Genomic DNA, 21620 nt, shown 5'->3' with positions numbered 1-21620 from the left:
CATAGTTGTGGCTGATTGTACTTTTCACAGATGGCTGTATCCCACATCAGTTTCTGTAACCTTGCCAGTCCCCCCAGTCAAGAAATGGATTCTGTGTTCTCCACCCTTGAGAATGGGCAGGACTGTGACTGCTTCCAGCCGGCAGAGCATCCTGGCAATGATGCTAGGTGACTGAGTCATAAAAGACTGAGCAGCTTCTGCCTTGTTTACTGGTGCTCTGCAACGCCATGTAGGAATTCTGACTACCCTGAGGCCACCGTGCTGGAAAGGCCAGCTGGAGGTGCGTTGGCAGGCAGTCCCGGCTAACCACTCCCCATTCCCCCACACATACCTTCCAGCCATCTCCACAGAGCTGCCAGACACAGGAGTGAAAAACCATCTTGGAAGCGGACCCTCCAGCACCAGCTATTCAGGTCACCTCCAGCCACCGGAGTCCTGACGCCTATAGCCCCAGACATCCCAGAGCAAGTCATCCCTGCCAGGCCCTGTCTGCATTCTTGACCCACAGAATCCGTGAGCATGACAAAATGCTTGCTGTTTTACACCCCTAAGTTAGGAGTGGCCTGTTACCCAATGGGCAACTGGAATAATAGTCTACAGAGAGACAATGTGGTCCACTGATAAAGCTTCAGGTTAAATTGTATGACCAGGGCTTTCTTTCATTCTTGTCCATGTAACCTCTATGGCTGTCTGCAGAGAAGCTTCCAGGGCTATAAGGCCCTCCTGGCCTCTCTCCAGGCTCATCTACATAATTGGTGGGGCCCAGCACAAAAATGAAAATGCGGGGTCCCTTGTTCATAAAGCAGGGAAAAAATGACTTTAAAGGTATTAAAATGGAGAACTTTTTCCTTCCTCTCTCTCACCTTGTCATGATGTTTTGTATGTGCTCTTTAATGTCAGATTCCCTGGGCTCAGGGATACTCAGCACGAGTGTGGACTGTGACGGCTGTGTGTGTCTGCTGGCTGCTGGAGTTCCCCACTGGGCTGGCTGCCAGCCTGGAAGGCTAGACCTGGGCCAGAGGAGGAAAGTCAATCTCTCCTTCCCATGGACCCACCATCTCAACTCCTGGTGGATTGTGTGACCTTCAAAGGATGGGAACCTCTGTGCCAGTGGAGCTCAGTACCTGGATCAGAGGTGGGAAAGAGCCCCCCCACCCACCAAATACCAGCCAAATGTACAGTGGTCCTCCCACCCTGAGGAGAGTACATCAAGATCAAACATGCCCTTTCCCTTGCCTGTGCTTAGGCCTTCCCTGGGCTCCAGGACCACAAAGGTTTCTGGGTGGGAGTGGAGAGAGTGAGGCTGGGCAGGACCTGGCTCAGGTTGGGGAGTAAGGGAAGTGTCAGAAGGGAAACAGGCAGCTGAGAACCCCCAGGGAGGCGGGAGGCAGGACAACTTGTGAGCAGAGCTTCCAAGCCTCTGGGGTCTATGGTCCATTGTCCCACTGGACTTCACTTAACAAAACACAGATTCAAACATAAAAGTTATTCATTTCAAAACAGCGACCACAGAGCCTTAAACCCCAAGAGCTGGGCCTTCTGAGTTCAGGGACCCTGTGTTACAGCATTGATCTCATGCCCAGGAAGCCCACCCTGGCTTTCCCCAGCACAAGATGCTTTTTTTCCCCTAAGTTTTTTATTTTTAAGAAATCTCCACACCTGGCATGGGGCTCGAACTCACAACCCTGAGATCAAGCATCCCACATTCCACCAACTGGTGCCCAAGCCAGCCAGGTGCACCCTCCCCAACACAAAACGCTTTATTTATTTATTTATTTTAAAAAGATTTTATTTATTTATTTGAGATAGAGAGATACAATGAGAGAGGGAACAAAAGCAGGGGGAGTGGGAGTGGGAGAGGGAGAGGGAGAAGCAGGCTTCCTGCCGAGGAGGGAGCCCAATGCGGGGTTCGATCCCAGGACTCTGGGATCATAACCTGAGCCAAAGGCAGATGCTTAACGTCTGAGCCACCCATGCGCCCCCACAAAACGCTTTAAAAAGGATCTCAGCTTCACCAAAGTCTTGTGAGGTGGGCATATTATCCCCATTTCATAGATAAGAAAATCTCTCAGACAGCTGTGTAGTAGCTTGTTTGCCTGGTCTGGGATCACACAGCTAATAGAATAAGGAGATGGAAATTCAATGTCTGCTTCCAAAGACCGTCCCTTTTCTTCCAGCTGAGGCAATGAGAGGTCAAGAAAAGGCTGTATAGGGCCCCTGGGTGGCTCTGTAGATTAAGTGACTGCCTTCAGCTCAAGTCATGATCCCGGAGTCCTGGGATCAAGTCCCACTTGGGGCTCCCAGCTCCGCAGGAAGTCTGCTTCTCCCTCTGAACTTCTGCCCTCTCATGGTCTCTTTTACTCACTCTCTCTCTCAAATAAATAACTAAAATTTTAAAAAAAGGGGGGGGGGGAAGAAAAGGCTGTATAATAAGGTGTGAGCTAAAGCAGGAGATATATGAAAATTCAGAGAAAGGACAGAACATTGTAGGTTGCAGCTACCAGAGGAGACTCCGTGGAGACGTGGCCATTGAGCTGGGATTAAAAATAGGAAAAAGCAGGACACCTGGGTGGCTCAGTTTGTTAAGCATCTGCCTTTGGCTTGGATCATGGTCCTGGGGTCTTGGGATCGAGTCCTGCATTGGGCTCATTCCTCAGTGGGAGCCTGCTTATTTCTCTTTCTCTGCACACTGCTCCCCCTGCTTATGTTTGCTCTTGCTCTCTGACAAATAAATAAATGAAATCTTAAAAAAAAAAAGAAAGAAAAAGTAGGGAAGAGCATTTCCAGCAGAGGGAATAGCATGAGCTGCTTCACCCGTTGTACAGGTGAGAAGAGAAGAGAACAGGTGCCATTTCTGGTACTGGAGGAGTCAGACCTGTGAACTAGGAGAGAATTTCAGCAGGAAGAGGATGCCCTTTACCAAATGTCATGAAGGGCACTGAGGCCTAGGCTTGAGAAACTCTTCTGGAGGGATGTCGGTGTGAAGGAGAGGCATTTCGATGGTGGCTATGGAAGGCAGACTGTTGGGGCTTAACGGAGGGAGGGATGGGTGACAGAATTGAGCCTGAGTTTAGACCATTTTGGGGCAAATTTGGCTCTAAAAATTTAGGGGGAAAGGGAAGAAAGAGTCGGGGTGGTAACTGGAAGGGGGAAAGGGACATTTGACATTGCTGGTACTTTTCTTCATCAAGATTGGCAGACTAGTCCAGTTAAAGCAGAATGCGGTACATCAGGGAGAGGTATTGGAGAGGGAAGGGAGGAGGAAGAGTGCTCCCTGAGCACCTACTGTGTACCAGGGCCTGTACTTTCCTGTTTCATTTCCTTCTAATAACCCCTGATGGCAAGTCTTCCTGCTCCTGTACCACCTGAGGGAGAGGCCAAGAATCACAGCAGTGAGGGCAGGGCTGGGATTTGATCTCTGACATAAGAACCCAGGGCCTACAGAGGAGAGGTGATGGTTGGGTTTATCAAGGAAAGAAATGTGGGTTCTCCCCACCAATAGCTGCAGTAGGAATCTGCTGGAAAGGCGGCAGTAAACAGGGGCTCAGGGCTCCTGTTGGGGCTGGGTGTGGTCTGAGGCTGGGAGGAGTCAGGTAGAGGTTAACCAAGGAGTTGATGGTGATGGCATGACGGTGAGGTGGTGAGGTGATGATCTGATGCCATGACCAAGAGGCAGGTAGACCCCATTAGTTGCTGTGTGTGGGGCTGCCTAGGCAGGGCACCTTTTATCTGGGGGCTGTGTATCTCAGCATGGAAAACAGGGTGTGGTTCTGGGAAGGCTAGAGAGGTGGGCCAGGCACCAGAGGGCATTGCCTGAGGCCTACCCCTTAGAATCCTGGATGGTTAGTGTCTTGGTGAAGGTCACATTGAGTCGGGAGTCTGGGGTGGGTAGTTTGTGTGGAATGTGAACACTGGAGATGGTGGGAGGGCTGTGGGACAGACTGTTGACCCCCCTCTTCCCTGTCTTTTATTCCCACATTCTCAATCTCCGTTTCTGGTATGGACCATTTCATTGCACCTTCAATCCTGTTTTTGTTTGCTTGTTTTTTTTTTTTTAATTAAATTTTTGAGGGAGTAACACATTCACAGGGTTCAACAATTAAAAATTATTAGAAGTTTAAGAAAAAATAAATACAAATAAGATATAAAAATTTTAAATTAAAAAGGAAAGAAAACAAAAGAAACAAAAAGGGAAAAATGTAAATAAAAATTATTAAAGGTAAAGCAGTGCAAATTATTTTTTCCCCTCCTGTACTCCATACTCCCAGCTCCCACCCTCCCCTTCACCTGTGATCACTGTTAGCATTTTGTGTATCCTTCAGACTTAATTTAAGCAGATGTTTTTCTTCCTTTTCCCAAAAAGTAGCACACAGTTCACACAACACAGTTCACAGTTTTGTTTTTTTTTCCTTTAATGGGATTTCTTAGCTATCTTTCTATATCAGTACATGAGAGTTCATCTTTCACCTGACATATCACATGATGTTTCTTTGTCTAGATTATAAGCAATGTAGCAAGGAATACCTTGTACATACAGCATCTCACACACAAGTGTATCTGTAGGATAAATTTCCAGGAGACTATCTTTGACAAAAAGTATACACATTTATAATTTTGATATTGCCAAATCGACTTCCATAGAGATTGTTCTAGTGTATGTCCCCCCAAGTAATTTCTGAGAAAGCCCAGGTATTAATTTTGACTTGGTTTCTGAGATGACTGCTCTAGGCTTTCCTGTTTAAGATACCACAAGATGTATTGTGGTTGACACCCCAGTAGCTAGCCCCTTAACCACTCCTCCGTCCCCGTTAAGGACTGCCTCATGGCTTAAGGGAGATTGACTCTAGGGGAGACATCTTTTGCCCTTCCAACCTCCCCTTCATCATTCTCTTCTGCCTCAGGGAGGCAGTCTCCAACTGAGAACTGCATGCTGTTTCTCAGACTTATCTGTAAAGTCACATCTCGGTGCCTTTGGTCATATGGTTCCCACCTCCTGCCCTGTCGTCCCACCCTTCTCAGTCTGGAAAATTCTGACTCCTCCTTCAGGACTCAGCTTAAGTGTTGCCGCTGTGGAGGCTTCTCTGACAGAACCAGCCTCTCCCTCCTTCCTCTGGTGTGGTACCACAGAACTCCAGTCAGCTCGCCCTTAGAGCACATTTGGATCACCAGGTGAGGTAACTGTTTGTTTACAAGGCTCTGTCTCTCTCAGCACCCAGCCCAAGTCAGGCCCACACTTTAAACTGCTCTGTAACTAAAATTAAACTCACTGGAGAGGCAGGATGGCATAGAAAGGTATGGAAGTTGTGGGAGTTGGACTGGATATGACTCCATCCTTTGTCCTCTGCCCACCTCACTCTCCCTCATCCTCTGTGCTCTAAACCACACTGGCCCACACTCCTTTCCCACTTCATGACCCTTCACGTGCCATTTCAGCTGCTCTCCCCCTGGTTTCCTCCTTCATTGCCCAGCTTAAGTCTTACTCCCTAAAAAAGCCCCTCCATGGCTGCTGAGCCTAAAAGCACACCCACTTCCAATTCTAACATTCTCTAGTCATTCCCTTCGTCATAGGATCATAATCTTAGTTCTTATGCTGATTTGTTTATCAGTTTGCTGCATGTCCTCCCCATCAGACCTTCAAGTCCTTGAGGGCAAAGACCTTGGCTTATTCACTGCCACGGACCCAGGTCTAACACAGGAGCTGGCACATGGTAAGCACAATGGAAATCTTTATCGACTGAATGTTGAATGAATTAACAAATGAACAGGTTCAAACCCCTTCTCCATCACTTCCCAGCTTTGTCCTTGGATTAATTACCCTCTCAGAAGGGTTTCTCATTTGAAGATCAGAAGTTTCAGGTAGTAATGTGTACCGGTGATTGTAGCAAATGCCAGATACATGAAAAGTTTCCATAAATGGTAGCTATCACTTGTTTTTCTTTCTTTTACCTAAAAAATTCATCCTTTCTGCCAGGCTTAAAGACCTTATACATCTTTACAAAGAATTTTTTTTTTAATTAAATTAATTTATTTGGCAGACAGAGATCACAAGTAGGCAGAGAGGCAGGCAGAGAGAGAGGGAGGAGGAAGCAGACTCCCTGCAGAGCAGAGAGTCTGATGCGGGGCTCGATCCCAACACCCTGGGATCATGACCTGAGTGGAAGGCAGAGGTTTTAACCCACTGAGCCACCCAGGCGCCCCTTCAAAGAATTTCTTATTGAGGTGTAGCAAATATATAGAAAGAACACATATCAATATCTCTCTCTCTCTCTCTCTCTCACACACACACACACACACACACACACACACACACACACTCATGTATCCACCTCCCAAATTAAATGGAACATTCCATCACCCCGGTAAGTTTCCATTTTAGCCTCCCCCAACCAATGACATCTATTCTTTCCCTTCTTTGATCTGAGATCATGGCATGTCCATTCTTCCTTCAAACTATTTGACTCATTTCTGTCCTCATTCCTCTTTCTTTTCTAAAAACTCTAGCTCTTTGACTTTTCCTACCACCAAGCTAGAGGTTTTTAAAGTAGAGGACATGCAACCCAGTGGGGTGCAAGGTGATCCCTGCAATTCTACTCTTAAGTATATGCCTGGAAGAACTGAAGATAGGTACTTTTAAAAAAAAAAATTTTATTTATGTATTTGACAGAGAGAGAGAGAGAGTGAGAGAAGGAACACAGCAGGGGAAGCAGGAGAGGGAGAAGCAGGCTTCCTGTGGAGCAGGGAACCTGCCTGATGTGCCCAGGCACTCTTGAAGATAGGTACTCTAATACCACATGTATACGCATGCTAACGCTGTTCACGATGGCCTAAAGATGGAAACAGTCCAAATGTCCATCAGTCAATTGTGTATGGTGGAGTATTATTCAGCTATAAAAAGAAGTTACTGATACATGTCATGTGGATGAACCTTGAAAACATTATGCTAAGTAAAAAGAACCAGACACACAGAGTCACATGTTGTATGATTGCATTTATATGAAATATCCAGAAAAGATAAATCCCCAGTTATAGAATGCATCTTGGTGGTTGTCAGGGGCTGGGCAGAAATGGGATGGGGACAAACTGGTTAATGGGTAAGGGGTTTTGCTTCAGATTGAGGGAATTATTTTGGAACTAGAAGTGATTGCACAAAACTGTGAACATATCAAATGCTACTTAATTTTTCACTTTAAAAGGGTTAAGTTTATGTTATGTGAATTTCACCTTTATAAGCTTTTTTTTTTTTTTTAATGAAATAGCCACTCTTGTCAGCCGAGAGGTTTGAATGAAGTGCAGTCTCCCTAAGTAAAGTGTAGCAGCTGGGGGCCACCGAAGGAAGAAATGGCCTGGGGTCAGCAAGTGTGGTTTTGCTGCTCTATCCTAAGTAGTAATGATATTACGAGAAGAGATAGGCATAATTACAGCTAACATTTCTATGTTTAACACAAGCCGGGAACTGTTCCAAGTGCCTCACATCTTAAACTCACTAAATCCTTTAACTCTAAGAGGTGGATATGATCATGTTTTCTTTAGATGAAGAAACTGAGGAACTGAGCTTTAAATGACTTATCTCAGTCACAAATGAGGAAGTGGCAATCTAAATTCAAAACCAGGCAATCAGATTCCAGGTACTGAAGTCTCAACCCCTAGGCTCTGTGCTAAATGCTTCCCATGTTTTATCTTATTTAATTCTGTGAGGTTGACGTTGTTATTACTCCTATAAAAAGAAAAAACCCACCAAAAACAACTCTCATGGACCTTCTGTATTCAATGCCCTCCAGTCTTTCCTCAGCATTTATTTGCATTTTGGTCCTCACATAGCTGTCTTATCTTTCTCATCTTGCTTCATCTTCATTTTCCTATACTGCACATATTACTATCTGAATTTATTTTATACTTTCTTTTGGTCTTTCATCTCTAGAAGGTAGGGCTTTTGAATGTAGATTTCCCAACAACCAGAACGAAGTGTGGTACACAATAGGCTCCCATAAAAATTTACATACATGAATGTTGCACATGGTATTGGGTAGTTTTGCATGCCTGTGTTTGAATAAATAGCATCGTACCATACAAAATGTTCTTATAAAAATATAATGTCTTGGATTAGTACATAGATCCTGCTCGTTCTTTTTTTTAAAGGTTTCATTTATTTGAGAGAGAGCGAGCCTGCGCAAATGCTGGGGTAGAAGACGACTCCCCGCTGAGCAGGAGCCCACAAGGGGCTCCATCTCAGGACCCTGGAATCATGACCCCAGCCCATAACTGGGATCTTTTAAGACAGATAAAATGCCATACTGTGGATGTAGCACCGTTTATTTGTAGTTTTCTACTTAATTAACTCACATCTTTGCCAGGGTATCTCTAATGCAAACAATATGGCAATAAACGTCTTAGCACATGCTTGTTTGTGCTATGGGTACACATTTCTCTAAAATTAGTGCCTAAAAGGGGAACTGCTGGCACGAGGGGTATACACATAAAAAGTGTCAGTAGATAACGCCAAACTGCCCTCCCCATAAGCAATCCTGCCTGAATTAGGGTACATAACGGTTTTCATATACTTTGGACTAGACTGAATATTATCAGTCTTGTTAACTTTTTAACAAACTGATGGGGAAAAAGGTCCCCTAATTTACGGAGAGAAAAGTGAGGCTCAGAAAACTTTTATGGTCGGGTGTCTGGCTGGCTCAGAAAAGCACGAGACGTTCGATCTTAAAAAGTCCCACGTATGGTGTAGAGAGTACTTACTTAAAGAAAATTAAAAAAAAAAAAAAAAAGGAAAATTTAGGGACTTTCCCATACAATACATAAGTAGCTAAGTGGCGATTCGAATTCCAACATGCCTAAGGATAGCGCCAAAGCTTTACAGAGTATACGGTGCGTCCTCCGGTAAGTCTGGTTATCTCCGGGCCTTGTGATGCTGCCTGGCTGGCGTTCCTCTCGCAGTTAAGCCCCGGACCCTCTAGGAGTCCGAGGTGGCCCTTCTCGATTGCCAACAGCACCCACCGGGCGCCAAGCAGGACCGGGCCCACAGCCGTCACGGATCCGAAATGGCGACTGGCGACATCACGAGGCCACGCCCCTGGGGGCGGGGCCCGAGTTCAGACTAGAGTGATAGATGCCCGAACCAAGTTTGCAGCCGCTGCCCGGCAGGCTCGCGCAGAAGCAGAGAGCCAGTGGCGCCGCAGGTCGGGAGGAGGAGCACCGAGTGAAGGCTCATTTGCCGGGGCCGCCCGAGAGCCTCTTCGTCGCGGGCGTTGGGGCCGCCATCTTAGATGGCGGGAGTAAGAAGAGGGCGAGCGTGAGACAGGAAGGCTTTCCTGCGGCTCTCCTTGGGCCCGGAAGAGGGCCAATTGGCCCGGCTTTGGGGCGTGTGCCCCGAGGCGCGGAGCGCGGGTGCGACGATGCGGGGACTGCCCGGGGCCCCGTCCCCTGGGCTAGGGACGCGCCGAATGTGACCGCCTCCCGCTCCCTCACCCGCCGCGGGGAGGAGGAGCGGATCAGACGCCGCCGCCGGACGACGGGACACGGAGGCGGTTCGGCTCCTTCAGGTAGGCGGCAGGGTCGGCCCTGGCTGCCGGGGGATCCGGGCGGCGGGGCTGAGGGGGCAGAGTTCTAATGCGTCCGGGCCTGGGCGGCGTTGATGGAGCGACCCGGCAGCTGCCGAGTGGGGGCCCGGGCCAGGCCGCTGTCACCCCGGGTGGCGCTGGACGGGCGGGAGCCCTGGAGCCCGGTGTCATGGCCGGCCAGCCGAGTTTCCACATCCCCACTCAAATTTCCTTGTGTTTCGGGGAAACGTGCTAGCGCCACCCCTGTACTCGGTGCACATTCCTTATATTTTGGTAAATGGGAGAATCTGCCCAGAATAGCCCCGTATCTGTGTTGTCATTCAGGTGGACTAATTCCTTTTCTTTCTGGGCGCGGGATGGGGGGTCCCAGTCTTGCATCTTATCTCAGAGTCCGTCACTCAAGTGACACCCTTATAGAGAGGACGAGAAGAATCGGGGACGAGAGGAGGAAGTGGGTCAGTGCCCCACCACAAAGATATAGGGGGCCTCGCCTTGGGTTTCGGGACTCTGGGTTACTAATGAAAGGTTTGGGATGCATATACTGAGGTTTGGCCCTGGGATGCTTTGGAATGAAGATCCAGGGCTGTCTTTTGTGTAAAGTGAGAGCCGCCAGGACGCTTGGGTTCTGCAGCTGCAGAGGTTCAGCAGAGCTAGTCGATGCCCAGAAAGAGGAGTTGGAACATCATGAGAGGAGAGGCGGCTGTGTTCATTCATTGTTCTCATTTCAGGGCTCTGGGTGTGCCCTCTGGTATTCATTTCTCTGGTGGGAAGAATGTTAGGATCCCCTATGTCTCCTTGAGATGTGACCGGGTTCTAGAGAGTCGTTTAATCTAAGTAGGGACGAATTCAGCTCACGTTCGTGGAGTATTTCTGCCTGCTTCGTCCTCTATGGGCTGAGTGGAGGGAACCTGCTCTTCTTTCTTCTCACCAAGGCGTGAAAACAATGCGCAGGATGGACTTACTGAGTGTTGTGGGAATTTGGGAAAGCCAATTTTGCCTGGGGGAGTTGGGGAAGCTTGAACACTGGAGGGAACTTCTGCGGCCAGTTTTGGACTGATGAGTAAGTGCTTACCAGGTGAGGAGAGGAGAGCATTATAAGCTGAAGAACCGCTGGTAAAAAGGCATAGAGATATGCAGGAGTTGGGATGAGTTTGGGGTGCAGGAAGGAAGTGGTGAGAGATGAGGGTCAAAAGTTGTGAAGGATCTTTGTTGGAGACAGTGAACTAGTTGATTTAATTTGGATTATTTTAAATGAATATTCTATTTTTTTCTTGCTGATAACTATTTTCTCCCTTTATGATGTTGAAGCTGTGATAGTAACTGAAAAGATGTACTGTGTTAAAGCCATTTAAGGACATTTTTGATAAGTGCCTTATGTCAGATGTTTTGCACTTAAGCGGTGGTGAATGAACTGAACTTCATATTCGTAGGTGTTTTTGTAAAAGATTTTTCTAACCTTTTGCTTGCTCACTAAAATGTTGACTTTATGCATGTAGCGCATGCTGCTAATACTGCCTTTTAAATGGCTGTTAGCAATAAAAACCACACTCCCCTGTCATGTAGAAATTGGAAGATTATTTGAAACAGCTGAAAGTATTTTTAATTTATTATGTGTGTTGTATATTTAGTAAACTTTCTTTGCATTGATTCTGTGGTTTTCAATTTTGTTATAAAGTCTTTAGCTATATAAACATAATTTACCCCAAATCTCTCTATTGTTGTGATTAATGCTTAAGGTAACGTGACTATTATGGTCTTAACTGACTTTAGCTAGCAGTTCCTGAGTTTTTCTTGGGTTGTGATGATTACATGCCACTGAAGAACATTATTAAGAGACTTTTGGCTTGTTTTCACCCTTATCACTTCAAGGGCTATGCTGTTTAAAATGCAAGAGAAACATTTGACCCGGTTGAACACTGGATACTTGGAAAAATAAACCTGTTAGTGTTTCTGCTGGAAAAGCTTATCTTTTAGGTATGTGGTGTTTGTGATTAAAACTTGTAATGGGGTTGCTTAGCCTTGTTAAAACTTTTGTCAGTAGTTGAAAAGTGTAAGCCTTCAAAGTAGGAGGCTTGAGTGAAATACATTAGAACATATTTTACGGGATTTGGGTTAGCAGAAGAAAACAGAGAAACAGATTAAGCTGGTCATTTGTAATGAAAAGGATCTAAAAGGTGAAAGGGAGAATGGTTAAACATCAAATATTGTATTACAGCTGCTCTGAAACTAGTTGTGTTTAGTTTAAAACATGCCATTTGTGAAAACCAAAGAAGGTGGTTTGCTCTGAGGATTAAACAACAACTTCTTGGAAGTTAAACTTCCAGAAGTACTAGGTTACTTATTAAATGGAAAATACAATTAATAACTTTAAATTACTATTTCAAGTAGTTTGTTAGTAGTAGATGTATGATTCTACTACATTCTAATTTCAGATAAAACTTTGTTAGTGACCTGCCTAAAAATAGTAAAATGTTACATGAGGGAATGCTTTTGTTTGCATGTTAGGAACATAATAGGCCATACATAATAAGCCTGGTCTTGGGAGGAGCTTGTTAGCCAAACAGCATGCCTTAATGTTGACTTGCAGAAGAGAATTTTAAATATTGCTTTTGAAAGGCAGTGGACTGTGTGACAGTAGGGGGTTTATGAAACCACAAAATCGAACTTGTAAAGGTTTTTTGCTTTTCAAATTGTACAGGTCATGGAAATCATTTCTTTAAAACTAGTTGAAAAATTGCTCACCTTGACTAAATTAATTGGAAGACCAAGGAACAGTGGGCTTATTTACGATGAGGTTGTGTAGAGTTATAGGTTGTTGTATTGTGTGTGTGTGTTTATGTGTATGACTGGTTCAGAATTCCTATTTGCTAAACTGACTAGGTGCTAAATGTAACACTGCATGTTTACATTACAGTTTAGTTAGTATTTCTGGTATAGGGCTATACTGCCTTGTCTATTATTGTCATGATAGTAATGGTGGGGTATTTTATTCTTGCTTAAAAGTAGAGTAAAAATTGCTTAATTTTGTATTAAAGTTTTCATCTTTTATTTTACAATGATCGAATCATTTTGTTCCTCCGTTTCTCCCAGAATACTTGAGTAGCTCTCATTGATTTTCCTGGTTAACTTCAGAGCTTTTTAGCTTTTCTTCTAAAATTGCTTCTAAAATCTCAGTTTAACCAAGGAAAATGTCAAGTGGGTGTTGTTTCTTTGTTATTGGTTTTGGCCCAGGCTATCTCAAGTCTCTTTGGCAAATCACTCATAAAGTGTGTTAATTGCTTCACATTCCAATCAGTGTACATAGTTTTCTTGAGGAACACTTGACACATAGTTTTATTTTTAGACCAGATTCTAAAGGATTTTACAGAGGTAGGGATTAACAATCCCAAAGCTAGTTTCAAATTTTTAAATCTTTGTGATTTTGAGATTGTTGGTATTTTTGGTTAATGAATGGAAAGCACGGGCAATGACAATGTTTTAGGGGTCCCAGTATGTTTAAGTGCTGGTGAGGACCTTGTGGATTTTGCTGGTGTCTTCTTCTTCCTCTTTCAACCTGTTGGATTCCATTTATTGTCATATAGTAACAAGCATAAGTACATTTTTACTGTTGGAATCAGGATCTTCTATTTATTTTCTTCCATCCTGCTATGGAAAACAAAAGTGGTTTGACTTCTTTGAAGATACTTAATACTAGGCATCACAGTTGGGACAGTGTTTACTTTTTTCCATCCATGTACATTTCTGATGGAAGAGTCAGGCCAGTTATTGTTTAACTGTGTTAATATATCTTTAGAATTGGGAATTTTTGTTCCTTTTTTCTTTTTCTTTTCTTCTTTTTCTTTTTTTTTTTTTTTTTAAAGTAATCTTTACACCCATCATAGGGCTCAAATTTACAACCCCGAGATCAAGAGTCGCATGCTGTACTGACTGAGCCAGCTAGGTCTTAATCTAGGTATTTCTGAGGCATCCTTTACAAGCATCGATAGCTTTTAACATCTCTCCATTACCTGGGTTTGGGATGGATGAAATTCTAAATTTTTTCTGGAAGAATATGACTTTTGTTTTCTGTGGCAGATCTCATTGGGAAACTCAAGAGTTTCTAGGAGAGGCATTTCTCTGGATTGAGAAGATCATTCAGAAAGGAACTACCATTTGCATTTACGAGAATTTGTTTACAGTAGAAAAGACTGGAAAGAGTTCAAATGTCCAACATTAGTGAAATGATTAAGTAAACGGTGGTACAGCCACTTGATGGGGCACTGTGCTTGTCATTAAATATGGATTATATGACGCATTGATAATATGGAAAATGTTGAACACAAAAGTATGTATTTGGAACGATTACAGTTTTATAAAAAAAATACAGTGGAATATCATTCAGTATAAAAAGAGATGGTGTACTGATACATTCTCCAACATGTATAAACCTTGCAAACATGTTAAATGGAAGAAGCCAGTCATTAAAGACCATATATTTTATGATTCCATTTGTATGAAATGTCCAGAATAGGCTAGTCCACAGAGACAGAATGTAGGTTAGTGGTTGCCAGGGGCTGGAAGGAGTACGGGAATGGACAGGCGACTGGGAATGGATAGCGACTGTGATAGGGTCTTTTTTTTTTTTTTTTTTTTTGGAGGGATGAAAATGTTCTCAGATTGTGGAGATGGATGCACAACTCTTGAATATAATAAAAACCGTCAAATTGTACACTTAAAGTGGGTGAGTTGTATGTGAATTACATCTCAAGCTGTTTTGAAAAAATCTCAAAACCTACACATGGGAAGAAAATACAAAAGATAAAAATATAAAAAATATAAATATAACATGTAGATGTTAACAGTTATCGTTAAACAGTAGAAATAAGAATAATGTTCTTTGGGGCACCTGGGTGGCTCAGTGGGTTAAAGCCTCTGCCTTCTGCTCAGGTCATGATCCCAGGATGCTGTGATGGAGCCCCTCATTGGGCTGTCTGCTCTGCGGGGAGCCTGCTTCCTTTTCTCTCTCTCTTTGCCTGCCTCTCTGCCTACTTGTGATCTCTGTCAAATAAATAAATTAAAAAAAAATAGGATAGTGTTCTTTATACTTCTTATATTCTCTGAATGTGTTGCTTTTATAATAGAAAAATGCATTTAATAAAGTTAATTAATTGGGGCACCTGGGTGGCTCAGTCGTTAGGTGTCTGCCATTGGCTCAGGTCGTGATCCTGGGGTCCTAGGATCGAGTCACACATGGGGCTCTCTGCTTGGCATGAATCCTGCTTCTCCCCCTGCTTGTGTTTCCTCTCTTGGTGTGTCAAATAAATAAATCTTTATTAAAAAAAAAAAGTTAATGTTATGTTACGTTACCCCAGCCATTCAGTCACTTTCAGATTCCATTGACAACTATATTTTTGAGCTTCTTTTAGCTGTTTTCTTTTTTTTCTCCAGATTAAAGCAGGCTTTTCTTATTATTAGCCTTGAGTGTTGTTAGAACATCCAAAGTGAACTCCTTTTTCTTATTTCTTCCCATAGCAGTGCTTTCTCCACATTGCTATCAGATTCACTCTTACTGTGCAGATTCTTTTTTTTTTTTTTTAATTTTTTATTTTTTATAAACATATTTTTATCCCCAGGGGTACAGGTCTGTGAATCACCAGGTTTACACACTTCACAGCACTCACCAAAGCATGTACCCTCCCCAGTGTCCATAACCCCACCCCCCTCCCCCCAACCCCCCTCCCCCCAGCAACCCTCAGTTTGTTTTATGAGATTAAGAGTCATTTATGGTTTGTCTCCCTCCCAATCCCATCTTGTTTCATTGATTCTTCTCCTACCCACTTAAGCCCCCATGTTGCATCACCACTTCCTCATATCAGGGAGATCATATGATAGTTGTCTTTCTCTGCTTGACTTATTTCGCTAAGCATGATACGCTCTAGTTCCATCCCCGTTGTCGCAAATGGCAAGATTTCATTTCTTTTGATGGCTGCATAGTATTCCATTGTGTATATATACCACATCTTCTTTATCCAGGGCTGCAAGGTTGGTACTGTGCAGATTCTTAAAAATAAAATTTTATTAAATTTTTTGAATAGATAATACTGTCACATGCCACAAAATTCAAAGGATATAAAAATTTTGGCAGAGTAAGTAAAGTTGTGTAGAGTAATTCTACCACCCCCTTTGTTCCCCAGCTACCCAGCTTTCTTTCATGGAGGGTAATAATGGGGTTTTTAAGTATCCTTTTTTTTTTTTTTAAAAGATTTTATTTATTTATTCGAGCTTGAGAGAGAGGGCACTCAAGTGCACAAGCAGAAGGAGGGTAGCGGGAGAGGGAGAAGCAGGCTCTGTTGAGCAGAGAGGGGGCTCTATCCCAGGACCCTGTATCATGACCTGAGCTGAAGGCAAGATGCTTAATGGACTGAGCCACCTAGGTGCCCCTTATGTATCCTATTTTGTGATGATAACAATATTCAAATGTAGATATATCGGCCTTACTTCCGTTCGCAAATCTTCCAAGAGTGTCCATTGCCTATTGGACTAAACATAGTTCTTGCTTAATGATTCCTCATACTATCTTTGGTGGAATTCAAAAGTCTTTTTTTTTTTTTTAAAGCACTTACGTAGGTGCAGTCTAGTGTGCTTCGTGCAGGGTAAATGAGGCAAGTTCCTGCCTTCAACGACCTTATCTAATGAGGAGAGATTGACACAATTTCCTTACTTTTATCTGTTCCTCTTTTAAAAGCCATTTTGAACACCATCTTCTAAATATCATTTCCTGATCTTTTTTTCCTCTTCTCACTCATTATTTTGTTTCCTTCCTTGAGCCCCACCTTGAAACTTTATTGCATTTACTTTTCATGCTATCATTTCTGAGTTTACTGTCTTGTTAGATTATACAGAAAAATGCATACTCTACTCCATATGGCAGTTCCTTATTTATTGATGTTTGTAAAAAAAAAAAAAAAAAAAAAACTTTGAGAGGCTGAGGGTCCATGGTTCTGTGCTTCAGTGACAGTGTTGAGTCTACATTCCAAGACATAATACTAGGTTTTATTTATTTATTTTTAAAGATTTTTATTTTATTTATTTAACAGGCAGAGATTACAAGTAGGCAGAGAGGCAGGCAGAGAGAGAGAGGGGGAAGCAGGCTTTCCACCGAGCAGAGAGCCCGATGCGGGGCTCGATCCCAGGATGCTGGAATCATGACCTGAGCCAAAGGCAGAGGCTTTAACCCTCTGAGCCACCCAGGTGCCCCAATACTAGGTTTTATAAGACCTATTTAAACCTAAATGATTTCTTTTTTCTTTTTCTTTTTTTTGGGGGGGGTACTATGCACTATAGATGTTACATGTATTGTGACACGTATGGAAGTATTTGTTTACTCCTTTCCCTAGAAGATTGTATCTTTTTTTTTTTTTAAGATTTATTTATTTATTTATTTGACAGAGAGATCACAAGTAGACAGAGAGGCAGGCAGAGAGAGAGAGAAGCAGGCTCCATGCTGAGCAGAGAGCCCGACATGGGACTCAATCCCAGGACCCCGAGATCATGACCTGAGCCGAAGGCAGCGGCTTAACCCACTGAGCCACCCAGGCGCCCCTAGAAGATTGTATCTTAAACACCTTTGACTACCCAGAGTTTAGCATAATGACTAACACCTGATTGCAGCCAAATTGTTGATTGTAAGGTGCTAAATAGTGTTAATTGAATTTTTTTGTATAGATATCCTACAACTCTGGCTAAGTTCCTTAAAGGTGTGGCATATCTTATTCTTGTTTATACATCTCTAGTTCTTGAAACTTTGTCTGGATTATGTAACAAACATTAACTGAATGAGTGGAGATTCAGAGGTTAATCACCTATGGACTTAGTTCCTTCCTACTGTCCATCACAAACACAAATGCTTACTATTAAGAGGATATACTTAATAAACTTAAACTCAGAACTTTGTAACATAGGATGTAAGTAGGATATCTGTTGAAGGAGTCATCTTGCTTATTGGCCTCCCTCCCACTCCATGGGGCTTTATTTGAAGATGGCCTGGGGCTCTCACTGCCAGCTCCATGAGGGCTTTGCCTGCTTTAGCAGTTCCCCTGATTCTCTGGCCTAAGCGCCTTTGTCATGCTGGCTATTTCCCTCTGTATTCATTGGCTTTATACATGGAAGAGCATTTTAACCAGAGGAAATGTGAGGGGGTATATGATATTCTACCTTCCTTCACGTTAGTCTGGACTGGAATTAGAGTGCAGTTGTGAATTGTGAGACTAGAGATCATGACCTTCATGACTCCTGTTTAGCTGACAGTGTGAAATGGGCCCCTTAGGCTTTTTTGGAGGGGGACAGGTAAACTATACATAAGATTTACCATTTTAGCCATATTTGAGTGTACTCTTCAGTGGCATTAAGTACATTCAGAGCATTGTGCAACCATCACCACTATTTCCAGAACATTTTCATCATCCTGAACAACTCTGTACCCATTAAACAAAACTCTCCATTCCTTCCTATTTCTGGAAATTCTACCATGAATTTGCTCATTGCAAGTACCTCATATAAGGGAAAATCATACAGAATTTGTGATACTGCATCTGGTTTACTTAATGTTTTTCCAAGGCTCATCCATATTGTACCATGTATCAAAATTTCATTCCTTTTTATGGCTGAATAATATTCCTGTGGGTGTGTGTAAGGTATTTTGTTTATCCATTCGTCTGTTGATGGATTCTTGGGTTGTTTCTACCTCTTGGCTGTTGTGGATAATGTTACTGTGAATATTCGTTCATAAGTGTCTGTTTCAGTCTCTGCTTTCAATTCTTTTGGATGTATGCCCCTAGGAGTGGAATTGCTGGATCATATGGTAATTTGCTTTTAACTTTTTGAGGAACTGCCAAACTGTTTTTCACAGCAACTGCACCATTTTACATTTCTACCAGCGCTACATGAGGGTTCCAGTTTCTTGACATCTTTGTCCCTGCTAGTTATTTTCCGTTTTTTTGATAATAACTATCATAATGGGTGTGAAGCAAACAGGAAACTTAGAAGTTGCATATTTGGCTATATTTGCATCTGATAGATTCTTTTTACCCTTATGAATTTATTTGTACGTAATGCTTTTCAAAGAGGTATCATACAACTAATGATTCATCTTTTTTGAAAAGAATAAACTTTTTTGCTAAGCTAGTACATGTAGTTGGTGTAGTTACCTTCTTTGTACCCTGTATCCTTTTAATTTAAAGTGTATTCTGTCAACTAGTGAAAGATGATTTCAGTTAATCCTGCAAGATAGGATCTTTTAAATGAAAAAAGTAGAGTGCTAAAATTAATACACGAAGATCTAATCTTTATAAAGAAAAATATTTACAAGTGCATAGAAAATATTAGGTACATATGTCCATGAATGTTGGCAAGGGCCATCTCTAGGTTTTTACTTTTTGTATTTTTCCATGTTTTTCAGGCGCCCCCCCCATGAACATGTATTCTGTAATTAGTGGTTTTTTTTTTTTTTTTAAAGATTATTTATTTTTTAGAGCACCTGTATGTGAGCACATGGTTGGGGGGATGGGAGGGATGGGGCAGAGGTGGAGAGAATCCTGAAGCAGACCCCTTGCTGAGTGCAGAGCCCCATATGGGGCTCAATTGCAGGACCCTGAAATCATGACCAGAACCCAAATTAAGAGTTGGCTGCTTAACTGACTGAGCCACTGAAGTACCCCTGTACTTAGTATATCTTTAAAAAAACTAATTGATTAGAAAATATAAGTTATTACAAAAAGCCTATGTATACATGTGCATATGACATCTGTATGGGAGAAAATACCAAAAAGTAATGGAAGGTTGTTAACATAGGTTACTTGGTGGGGTTAGCAGGGGGAAGAAAGAGAAGGGTAAAGCAAAGAAGGGATTAAAAAAAAAAATTAGGTGCTATAGAAAAAAAGCAGAGTAGAAGTTTTAGAAGGTACTGAGGATGGGGAGGGGTTGCTATTTATAATGGGTGTGTTTGTAAAGTCATTAAACACAAAGATTTAAAAAGTAAAAGACTGTACTAGTCTTAATCAGACTTGTTTCCAAACTTTTCCTCTTCTCTACTCCTGGATACACTTTGGCTTTTATTTTACCTTTGCATCTATCTATTGAAATGCTACCCCTTCTAGTTCTGTAGTGAAGTCATCCTTAACTGTCCACCTCTTTCTCCACTCAAGCTAGAGGTGGCCTTTCCACACTCCCAATTTCAGTGTTTTCTTTAAGGGGCACCTGGGTGGCACAATTGGTTGAGCATCCCACTCTTGGTTTCAACTTAGGTCATGATCTCAAGGTTGTAAGATCTAGTTCAGTGAGGAGTCTGCTTCAAATTCCCTCTTTTTCAAATAAATCTTAAAAAAAAAAAAAAAAAGTCACTACCCCTCCCCGCAAAAGCCTGTCATATTTTGTTGTAGGCCTGCTTGTTATCCTGAAGGTTCTTAGCACAATGCCTAGCACAGAGTCAGTCTTCGGTAAATGATGGTCCTTCTACTTTAAAAGCTTCTGGAAGGCAAGGGGCAATGTCTTTGTGAATTTTATATTCTTCAAAGCAGCTAGTGGTTGAAAGTAGATTCTTAGAAATTGTTGAATGAATAGTGCTCCTTATTCTTTTTTTTCCTCTCAGTTCTATGAATGGTTGCAGTATATACAAAAGCATCTGGTTCCTTAGATTGTATATTAGTATTTTTATGTTGTAGATAGTGATTTAGTATCCATGAAAAAGGTTAGGATAAATATTGTAATTCTGTCTTTTCTTCGTTAATATTTTATTCAGATATTTGAGCACGTAATTTTATGTAAGGTGTACTCTGCTGGGTGATGGAGTATAACAAGATGTAAGAAATATAATATAAGATATATAAATAAATATAAGAATTTCCTTAAGGCATTCATTCTTTGATGTATAATTACAAAGGTTACATTTTCATGTTTTTTTTAATCCTGTGGCAAAATACCTAGGTATAATTTAGAGCTTTAATGAATTAGTGGCCTAATTACAGGGGAAACTTGTGCACATGTTCTTGTTTTAAGAACATTATTCTTGAAAAGTTAATTTAAAATATTTTCTGAAAAAAAAAAGATACTATAGATTTTTACAGGTGTTTTCTTATAATTCTACAAAGTTCTTAAGGCAAGCAAGGTAGGTACCTTTGGTGATACCACTAAAGACTAAGGAAATCTTTTCTGTATGAGAGCCATTGACTCTGGAAGGAATTATAGGAGATTTGACTGAATCAGATGGTTACTTCTTAAAATTGTTCTGCCAAGTTTGAAGGACTGTCTCCTATCTTAAGGATAGATGCTAGTGTCTGCCTGTGCCAGTGTGCAAAGTAGTGAATTTATTTATTTTATATTTCATGTCTTTATTCTTGAGGAAGGCAGAATGCTATTTTTTAAGTTCTTGTTGACTATGCAAGATGTGCGACTAAGATTTGTGCCTTTTTTTTTTTTTTTTAAAGATTTTAGTTTATTTATTTGACAGAGATCACAAGTAGGTAGAGAGAAGAGAGAGGGAAGCAGGCTTCCTGCTGAGCAGAGAGCCCGATGTGGGGCTCTATCCCAGGATCCTGAGATCATGACTTGAGCCAAAGCCAGAGGCTTAACCCAGTGACCCACCTACGCACCCCAAGATTCATACTTTTTATGTGGAATAGAAATGAGCAGTACAGGGTTGCCTGGCTGGCTCAGTTGGTAGAGCATGCAACTTTTGATCTCAGGGTTGTGAGTTCAAGCCCCACACTGGGCATAGAGCTTACATTAAAAAAAAAAAAAAAAAAAATATATATATATATATATATATATATATAAAATAAGTAAATAATTTAGTGATACAAGGTTAAGTCAGTATTTCCAGGTATTAGCAGGGTGAAATATCTGGATGGTTTTTGTTTCCCTTCCTTCCCCTTTGTGCAGCCATCTTACTACCTCATCATTACCTGACCATGTGAATGTTCATCCCTAGACCAGATTTTATTTGTGCATTATATATTTTGGTACTTTTGTTAATGGTATACTTTGCAAATGGGTCTGTTCTTTTTAAAATTAGCAGTGTTA

The 21620-nt window shown here is 42.1% G+C and overlaps 1 protein-coding gene across 3 annotated transcripts in view; it reads left to right on the top strand.

Annotated features, from left to right (window-relative positions):
• The first annotated feature begins 9160 nt into the window (after positions 1 to 9160).
• Positions 9161 to 21620, top strand: part of RAF1 (Raf-1 proto-oncogene, serine/threonine kinase) — an 86399-nt gene continuing 73939 nt past the window's right edge. Inside the window, exons 1-2 of one of the 3 annotated variants that reach the window (XM_032327704.1) lie at positions 9161 to 9548; positions 11436 to 11540. The gene's annotated coding sequence lies outside the window, so the exon portion shown is untranslated. The remainder of the gene's footprint in view (positions 9549 to 11435; positions 11541 to 21620) is intronic. The other 2 variants (XM_032327692.1, XM_032327722.1) reach the window with 2 other exon arrangements.

The sequence above is a fragment of the Mustela erminea genome, chromosome 1 (assembly GCF_009829155.1).
Source record: "Mustela erminea isolate mMusErm1 chromosome 1, mMusErm1.Pri, whole genome shotgun sequence".
NCBI lineage: Eukaryota > Metazoa > Chordata > Mammalia > Carnivora > Mustelidae > Mustela > Mustela erminea.
Note: the sequence above shows the minus strand (reverse complement) of the source record. Positions and strands in the feature narration are given on the sequence as shown.